At 33.3% G+C, this 10,079-nt stretch overlaps 1 pseudogene; it reads right to left on the reverse strand.

The window, feature by feature from the left end:
* Positions 1–5,880: 5,880 nt before the first annotated feature.
* Positions 5,881–9,234, reverse strand: LOC114384159 (annotated as a pseudogene).
* Positions 9,235–10,079: the final 845 nt, after the last annotated feature.

A 10,079-nucleotide genomic window follows, 5' to 3' on the forward strand; every position in this document is an offset into this window, starting at 1 on the left:
GATTTCGCCCCCAGCAACAATTTTAAATTTTATTAACAAACAAGGTGGCATCAATGGCAAATTTCATAGGGCTGTCTGAAAGAAAAAAAACATTCCCATCAACACACAACAGCAACAAATGGCAGAGAATGATAAAGGCGCTTCTCCGAATAGTGGGCACTTGGGTCAAAAAATAGATACACCAGTTACGCAGGACACACAAAAAGCCAAACTTTTCACTTCTTAGTTACAGGAAATGGAGGAAAGGGATTTGAAGGAGGCAGAGAAATTAGGTGCAAGAATACAAAACCCATGAATGTTATTTCCTATAATGTAAGGGGCTTAGGGAGTGGGGTAAAATGGGCTGCAATTAGGAGAATGGTCTGGAAAGAAAAAATCGATTTGCTGTGTATTCAAGAGACTAAAACAGAAAAGATTGACATGAGTGTGTGCCAAGCTTTGTGGGGGGATTCGGAGGTAGGGTGGGAATTGCAGCCCGCAGCAAACACAGCAGGCGGGTTATTGTGTTTATGGAGTGAAGAAGATTTCAAAGTGCACAGCAAAGTCATAGGCAGTGGCTTCATCTTATTGGTAGGTCAATGGCTTAAGGAGGCTCAACAGGTGCATATTGTAAACATTTATTCACCTTGTGATGTTCAGAGCAGGAGAAGTCTATGGGAGAACATAAAGTAGCTGAAAAATTCTCATAATGGAGGATCGTGGTGCATTCTGGGGGATTTCAACAATGTCAGAAACCCTTCAAAAAGGATCAGCAGATGTCAAAGAAGAGAGGCGGATAATAGCATAAAGGAGTTTAACGAGTGGATTGAAGATTTGGAGGTAAAGGATGCACCATGGATGGGAAGGAAGTTCACATGGTATAGACCAAATGGATCAGCCAAAAGCAAGCTTGATAGATTTCTAGTGTCACCTGAGTGGATCACCAAATGGCCTGCAACCAAGCAATGCACCTTGGACAGAAATTTCTCAGATCATTGTCTGATTATCCTTAGGTCGAAAGTTATTGATTGGGGACCCCAACCTTTTAGGGTTCTGGATTCTTGGCTTTTAGACATTTCCTTTATAAGATTTGTGCATGATTGTTGGTCATCTACCTAACAAAGTGGATGGGGGGGCTATGTTCTCAAAGAAAAAATAAAACGACTCAAAAACAGATTGAAGATATGAAATAAGGAGAATTATGGGGACACATATAAGAAGGTAAAGCAGATCCAGGATGAGTTAAACAATCTTGAAGAGTTGACAATGGATAGGCAATTATCATCCCAGGAGGTAACCTTCAGAAAGTAGCTATAGGAAAAATTGTGGGTGGCTGCCCACTCACTTGAGTCCTTTCTAAGGCAAAAAGCAAGAACAAGATGGATTAAGGAGGGGGATTGTAACTCGAGGTATTTTCACCTCATGATCAATGCGTCTCGTAGAAGCAATCTACTGAAGGGAATAATGATTGAAAGATCCTGTGTTGACGAACCCCATAAGGTGAAAGAGGCAGTTAGAGAGTTCTTTCTACAAAGATTTCAAGAGCCAAAGCCTTCCAGACCAACACTTGATGGAGTACAGTTCCAGGAAATTAACCATTATCGGAATGGGTCATTGGTAGCAAGATTTAAGGAGGAGGAGGTAAAAGAGGCAGTTTGGGAATGCGGAAGTGAGAAAAGCCCGGGTCCAGATGGCCTCAACTTCAAGTTCATTAAGAAGTTCTGGCAAACCATCAAGTCTGACATCCTTCGTTTCCTAGATGAGTTCTATGTGAATGGGATCTTTCCGAAGGGTTGTAATGCGTCGTTCATAGCCTTAATCCCAAAGGTATCTGATCTGCAAGGATTGTCAGATTACAAACCTATTTCATTAATAGGCTGTATATACAAGATCGTCAGCAAGCTGTTGGCCAAAAGATTAAAGATGGTGATGTCGTCTATTATAGATGGAAGGAAATCAACGTTCATAGAAGGTAGACACTTATTACATGGAGTGCTAGTAGCGAATGAGGTGGTGGAGGCTAAGAGAAAGCAGATGCCATGCCTTGTGTTCAAAGTAGACTATGAGAAGGCATATGACTCAGTTTCATGTAATTTTTTATTCTATATGATGAGAAGGATGGGTTTTTGTCCAAGATGGATTAAATGGATTTATTTAGTCGTTATCTTTGGCTTAAATATTAAGATTTGATATTTTTCTTATCTATAGCTTGCAGATATGAAAAGGAAAGATTAAAAGAGAAAAAGATCAAGAAAATATCCAAAATATCAGGAAGTCTCAGGAAGAAGATATGATTAAAAGCAAAACAAATCTAAAAAATATCAAAAATATCAAAAAGAAGATATCAGACAAGAACACCAAAACCCACCCCCTCTAGTATGAGTTTCATTTACTTACTTTCTTTCACTCCTCTTGTCCCATCAGTTCTTATATACTGATGTACTCACTATCTATTTATCAATGGTGTTTTCTATTCTATTATCTTTTCTGTTATCTTGTATTATTCATCTTTCTTTATATTCTGTTAGGGGATAGACGCTCGGGAGAGGATAACTTCTAAATAAGATTTAAAGAAGGTATGCAATGCATTGGTTTTAGGGGTTAGACGCTCGGGAGAGAATAACTTCTAATATAACAAAAAGAAATGATTTCATAAGAAAATCATTACTAGGAATAAAATGATAATTTTATGCCCATGCATTCATGCAAACATATAAAATTCATACTTCATGCATTTTTGTTTGTTGAGTCTTTGGCAAATAATTGAACAGATGTGGGTAGAACAAAATCACCTAAATTGATAAAGAAAAATCATAAACTCATATATCATAGGCAAACAAGGCAGGACAGGTCTCAATCTTATCAAATTTTGACTTTATTTCTTTTATCTTCTATCTTTATCTTTTATTTTTCTTATCTTATCTTTTCTTATTTTTATCTTAATCTTTTATTTTATTTTATTTTTACTTTTATTTTCTTATTTTCTTTATCTTCTATCTTTATAATCTTTTAATCTAAATCTTTTATTTTTTTTCTTTTATTTTGATTTTTAAATCTTTATCTTATCTAATATATTTAGGTATCTTTATTTTAAATTCTTTATCTATTGCTTTTAACTTGAGTTTGCATTAATCTAAGTACAAACAAAGTTCCTGTGGATTCGACACTTCCTAGTACTTCACTACTTGTGACAAATTTGATACACTTGTCAACGAGTTAACATTTATTCACTTAAATATAAAGAGTAATGATACAAAGATATTCATACTTTTTAAATACCATAATTTCTCTCTTTATCTCTTTTTTATGTCATATCATAATATTTATAATACCTATATATTTTCTTTTTCTTTTTTTTCTCTTTCTCTCTGATTAGGTATATAATAATATATTGGATGTGTATGAATATTTCTCCAAACTGCAAACAACAAAATATAGTTGAAGGGGAAGTGGTTATACACATTTCTGTAAAATCTAAAACCTTTAATATATATATTTTTAGATATTTAAAAATTTTAACTACAAATTCAAGAATCTAGTAAAGAAAAATAATTAGCATGTTACTTTTAGCATATCTAAATACATATAGATATTTTTCTACAAAACAACACATTATATTTTTTAAACTAAAGACAAATGTTATACATCAACACAAACAAAGAAGAATTAAATATAAAAGGGAAATCAATAAAAATAAGAATTACGAAGAAAAGTAAAAAATTATTGTTTTCCTTGTTTCAGTTACTTTTTATTTTGAAGTCATTTTTAACTTATCAAATTCTCGTATTTTCTTGTATTAAACTTGTAACATTCGATTGGAGGAAGCACCTAACGAATATCCAATCTCACCTAAGTTGTCATGAGTGTTTTGGGAAGATAGAAAACAAAGACACACATCATCAATTTCAAATATGTGTGCCTTAGCAATGACAACAACTTTATTAGGTTGGAGAATCATACGGTTAAATATAAAGTTATACCACATTTCATATTTCATCCACTCTGATAGTAAACCATATTGTCTTATGCTTATTTTATAAGTTGTTATGCTATCATTTTTTATTCGTTAAAATATAAATTGTCACTTAAAAATGGAAAGGACACACGACCATTGTTGCAAAATTGATGTGCATTTTCATTTTTTGTTTTTATTTTTTGAAAACTGTTTTCATTTTTAAAAGATTATAATTCTGAAAATATGTTTGGATTGACTTCTTATTTTTTGTTTTTAGGAAATAAAAACACTGAAATTTATGATATATTGACTTGTCTTCTTGTATTTTTATATTTGTTTAAAATTGCATTCATTGCCACTGCATTTTTATTTTATCCAAAATGAGTTTCTAACTGAAAATGAGATTTTATTGCTTCCATTTTCTAGTTCGTTTGAGAAAATATTTTCATTGAAAATATTTTTAAAAATTCAACTAAACACATTTTCATCACTATTTCTATTTTCAGTTAAAATGAAACAGGAAACGATCAAACCAACACCCCCTAATAAACTTAAGATTACCTCTTGATAGGAAGAGAATGCCTCTTAATATTTCCATCTTCAATTTATATTTAATGCAAAATGATAAATAGGAAAAGATGGTTGTTTAGTAGATGTCCCCCGTAAAATTGTTTGTAGATGGTGAAACTTCTACAAATCTCAATGGATTAATAATTTCAAGTAATTTCATATCAAATATTCTTATATGAAAATTATTTTCTCTTAAATAATAAAGCATCACAATGTGATTGTCTATCAAGTAATAAAAATCGATTGTGTTGAACACCAATTTTCATTTTCATATGAGTCATTTAAATTAACAACTCTAGCTTGTAAGTCGTGTCCAAATCAATTTAAGATATTGGTAAAAAAAACCTTATTTGTTACTAATTATACAAAATTTGAGGAAAAATTAATTAAAATGTGTAAAAGAATGTAAATCACCCCACAAAAAATCAAACATGAGTATAAGATCAACATAAATTAAAAGGAAAAAAAATATGAAATTAAGTAATGACAAATTTAACCTGGTTTGGGTTGAATTTGACAACAAAACTTCTAAATCAATCAGTGAATTTCACACGTTTGATTACATTCATTCTATTGAGAAATTTTTTGAAAAAGTGGAAGAGATCAAGATTGACTTTACACAGTGTGAAAAAAGATCAGGAAAGAAGTAAGAGCTGTGCAGTTTGAATTTTCTTTTGAAAGAAGTAAGAAATGTTATGAATTTATTATTGTGATAATTTTCAATAATATTAATATGTTATCCATTTGAAACTACAAATATGATTTTGGTGAATTAATGGAAAAATTGAAACAACAATTAAAGTTAAAAAAATTTAATGTCAATGGAGTTGAAGTGATGCTTGAAGGATTGTGGAGAAATTTGTGAGCGGTCGAATAACAATTAATATGTTATCAGTTTGAAACAACAAATGAGTTGTTAGAAGCTTTGAAAGGCAATGGAGGTGAAGAGGTATAGAAAATTAGGAATTATGAGAAATTTGTGACAGGAGTTGCTGAAGAAAGTAGATTTATATATAATATAGATATAGATTAATTATTAATGTCTTTTTAATTAATACTTAATAATAGTATTTGTTAAAGAAATAAAAAAATTAATAAATAATACATTATTTAATGTATTAACAAGTTAAAATAATTTATACTTCAAATAAGATTTTTTTACGTTTAGTAGCTTTTAGTTTTTTTTGTTTTTTTTTTTCAGTTCAAGCAGTTGCATTTTTTCATGAGAGATGAATGCACAAAGCCCAATCTAAAAGTTGACATACTAGTAATACACTAATACTGGTTCTGCTACCACAATAAAGTTCTGTTATATGAAACAGAGTACTTAGAGACAAAAGTGTAGGTTTATTAGAAAACCATCTCAAAACCATGCATGCATCACTTCAAGTTCAGAGATTTAGAATGGGACAACACAAACATTACCTACCCATTAGCAGGCCAATTATATATGACATTTCCAGAACAACCCCATTTTCAAGCATTGATACAATAAAGAGTAAGAGAAGAAAAAAATAAAGGGGATTGATCATATGATCATGATCATGTGGTGAAGTCTAAAATGACCTTGGCTTTGCCACAATGGTGGAATGCTTGAGTATGTGCAAGCTAAACTGCCCTCCTTTCTCACTAGTGTCAATCTGGGACTGGCCAGGGGGAGGCAAGAGCTCAAAGTTTTGGACCAAACGTCCCAAAGTGATGGCAAGAATAGGCAATGCAAGAATGATTCCGGGGCAACTCCTTCTGCCAACCCCAAAGGGAAGGTACCTAAAGTCATTGCCATTGGCTTCCACATGCAACTCCTCCTCCAAGAACCTCTCTGGCCGGAACTTCTCTGGCTTCTTCCAGTGTGCAGGGTTGTTGGCCAGCCACCATGCATTCACCAATATCTTGCTCTCAGTTGGGATCTCATAGCCACCTTCTGCTGGATCTCTGGGTGGTTCACAAGCTCAGCAATGCCCCATTCAATTGACCATAGAGCTGTCTCAATTGCTGAAATAATAACACATAATTGCTACTTAGACAAAATCATCATATGATATGATGTAACATAGACTATATAGTGTATGTAGAATTTAATAGTAATTCAATCGCAAGTATGTTCATTTTATAATAATTACTTTAAAAATAAATATATGCTTTGACAATGATTTTTTTTGGGTATAATTATCCAATTACAAACTGCATTGTAATGTAAGTATGCTTATTCTATAACAAGTATCTTAAAGAGTCATAAAAACAATTTCTAATTGATTGACATTATTGGTTTCCAAAATTGCTTTTGACTCATTCATTCTTTCATAATCATCACATTCACATTGTAATAACTTTTACAATAACAATACATACCTGTTAAAACTCTTTTTAGAATGATTCCTAATAGACTCCCAAGGTAACATTTTTTACTCGTGTATAAAGTAAAGTCATTTTTCTTACCACTTGGACCAACATAATTGGTATTTGGTGTGTATTTAACAAACATAATAACAAGTAATTCTTGTTATACTTAAATATTCCACTATATTGTTTTTCCTTATTCTGCTATATTGAAATTAATCCAAACCACTACTTTCTTGAGATTAATCCATACCACTACTTTCTTATTTATTTGTATGGATTACATATGATGATGTGATCCTTACTAGGAGCGGATCACTTGATATAGGTAACAAAGTTTTGGATGATGTCACTTCCAGTGAAGAAAGATAAGTCAGGATAGACACCACAAAGATTACCTTGATAAATCCGAGATTGGTTCAGTGAGGAACCCAGAGAGAAGTTCTCACAAAATTTTATCAAATGTCAAAAGTCCTTCTATTGAAAACGAAATTCATACATATAATGTATTGTTTCGAGCTCTAGTACGACTACGAAATCTTATCGGCAAGTGTACCAAGTCGTGCAAGTAATAATAAAACAATAAGAACCGAGTATCCAACTCAGGAAACTTATTTTATTTGGCAAAGCACCATTCAATAGACAGACATTTGTGCAAAGAATTGATTATCATGAATTAAAAACAAAAGTGATTTCTATTCTAATTGAAAACAGTAAATGTGAGCAAGTGGATGTGAAAACAGATATGTAAAAGGGTTGGGTCCTCCTACTGAGATACTTGATGCAATTAAAAGTATTTCTCTATTTAAGGTTATTTCTGTGTTCTATACTGAGGGCTAAAATACCAAACACCGATGTCTCGTGAGTTTGGACTAATTCAAATTAAGTTTCATTCTCAGATGTCTCTTGTTGAACTTAGCCTAACCAAACAGCGTTACGACTACAGCATAATAAAAACTAAATTACCGCACTCCGTGTCTAGACATACGATAACTTAGCCCTGTCCTATCCAGTTCTAAGGATGAAATACATTTTCCAATGCTAAAGCTCCTAACAGCACATACAAATGGGTGATCAAGCCATAAACATGCGATAATAAAGCACAGATAGAAATAATGAACACATAAAACAACTTTAAATAGATAGGATAAGAGTTTACATCAAGTACTCAACAGAATTTCCCAACAATGGGTTTAGCCTTCCATCACAAGGAAACACCTTTTACAAGCAGGAGAAGGGGTTTAGGAGCAATTCACAGATATGCAGTGGTGATGATGTCTCCTCCACCTCTAAGGACCTAAAAATCACTCAAAAACCTAGAATCTACCTAAAAGCTAAGGTTTTTGCTCCTTTCCTTCATTTTGCGCCTCTATCCTCTGTTTTTCTCTATTTTCCGCCAAGCTCCCTTCTCTTCTTTCACTCCAGGCATAAAAGGGGCTTTTTGACCTCAACGTCGTGCTTAGCGTGAGTAAGTGAACTTTGGCTTAGTGAGCATAGTGCGTTAAGCCTGGAAGGTGGCAAATGACTCGCTGAGCGAGTTGATGACGCGCTGAGCGCGGGCGTGCGTGGCAAATTCCCTTCCAGATTCCTCTTACTCGCTAAGCAGTTGATGCCTCGCTTAGCAGATGAGACTCACTAAGCACATTGACTTCGCTTAGTGAGACACCAACTTCAGCACTTCTCAAATTAAGTCCTTTTTACCTGAAAATGAAGAGAAATTTACATTAATTCCACATGGAGAGCATCAACTGAGTCAAGATTTCACTCAACAAGAAAATTTTTACAATCCTACAAAAAGAACCATAAATTAGGGAAAATATATACATTTTGTAAAACTTTTCTATACAAAAGTTAGTCATAAAAGACAACTAACATGTATCTGAATGAAAAAATAGAAATAGACATGAGCCTTCAAAATAGTTTGGGCCAAAATTACAACAAAAAAAATTGTAAATAAAAAAAAGAACATATTTGGCATGTGCCTTCAAATTAGTTTGTGTCTTCAGTAACAATTAATATTCTTAGTAGTGCCTCTGCCTCTGGCATTCATCTTTCTCCACTTGGGCCTTGTTAAGTATGTCTGCTACCATTTGTTGGAGGGTATTCATTGACTGTTTGGTCCTACTCCTGGTCATAGGTCCCTGTATTTGAACAGTTTTAGGATTCTCATCATTCCCTCCTTCTTGGAAAGAATTTGCCCTCAAATGTTCATAATCATCACCTACAACAAGTGGAGTCAAGTCAACAACATTAAATGAAGAACTTACTCCATACTCACCTGGAATATTGATCTTGTAAGCATTGTCATTGATCCTCTCTAGCACTTGGAAAGGTCTGTCTCCTCTAGGTTGAAGTTTGGACTTCCTTTGTTTAAGGAACCTCTCCGTCCTCATGTGTACCTAAACTCAATCACCTGTTTCAAGTACCACTTCCTTCTTGTCCTTGTTGGCTTGCTTGACATAACCTTCATTCTTCTTTGCAATTTGGGCCTTCTCCTGCTCATGCAATTTTTTCACATATTCAACTTTAGCCTGTGCATCCTTATGCTTAAAATCAGAAATGTTAGGCAATGGTAACAAATTAAGAAGAGTCAAGAGATTAAAATCATACACTACCTCGAATGGAGAGTGTTGTGTAGTGCTATGTACAACTCTCTAGGTTGAAGTTTGAACTTCCTTTGTTTAAGGAACCTCTCCGTCCTCATGTGTACCTAAACTCAATCACATGTTTCAAGTACCACCCACTTCCTTCCTGTCCTTGTTAGCTTGCTTGGCATAACTTTCATTCTTCTTTGCAATTTGAGTCTTCACCTACTCATGCAATTTTTTCACATACTCAACTTTAGCATGTGCATCCTTATGCTTAAAATCAGAAATGTTAGGCAATGGTAACAAATTAAGAAGAGTCAAGGAATTAAAATCATACACTACCTCGAATGGAGAGTGTTGTGTAGTGCTATGTACAACCCTACTGTATGCAAATTAAATATGAGACAGACATTCTTTCCAACTCTTTATATTCTTTTTAATCACAGCTCTAAGAAAAGAAGACAAAGTTTGGTCTACTATCTCAGTTTGACCATCGATTTGAGAATGACATGTGGTGGAAAAGAGCAGCTTTATACTAAAAGTAACATTTAATTTTGTTAACATTTTTTTGGTTACAATTTTTACTAGTTTATTAATATATGTAACCTTTTCTTGAGTGTATAACATTTTATAAAGTTATGTTATTCATA

The sequence above is a fragment of the Glycine soja genome, chromosome 14, assembly GCF_004193775.1.
Source record: "Glycine soja cultivar W05 chromosome 14, ASM419377v2, whole genome shotgun sequence".
Classification (NCBI taxonomy): Eukaryota; Viridiplantae; Streptophyta; class Magnoliopsida; order Fabales; family Fabaceae; genus Glycine; species Glycine soja.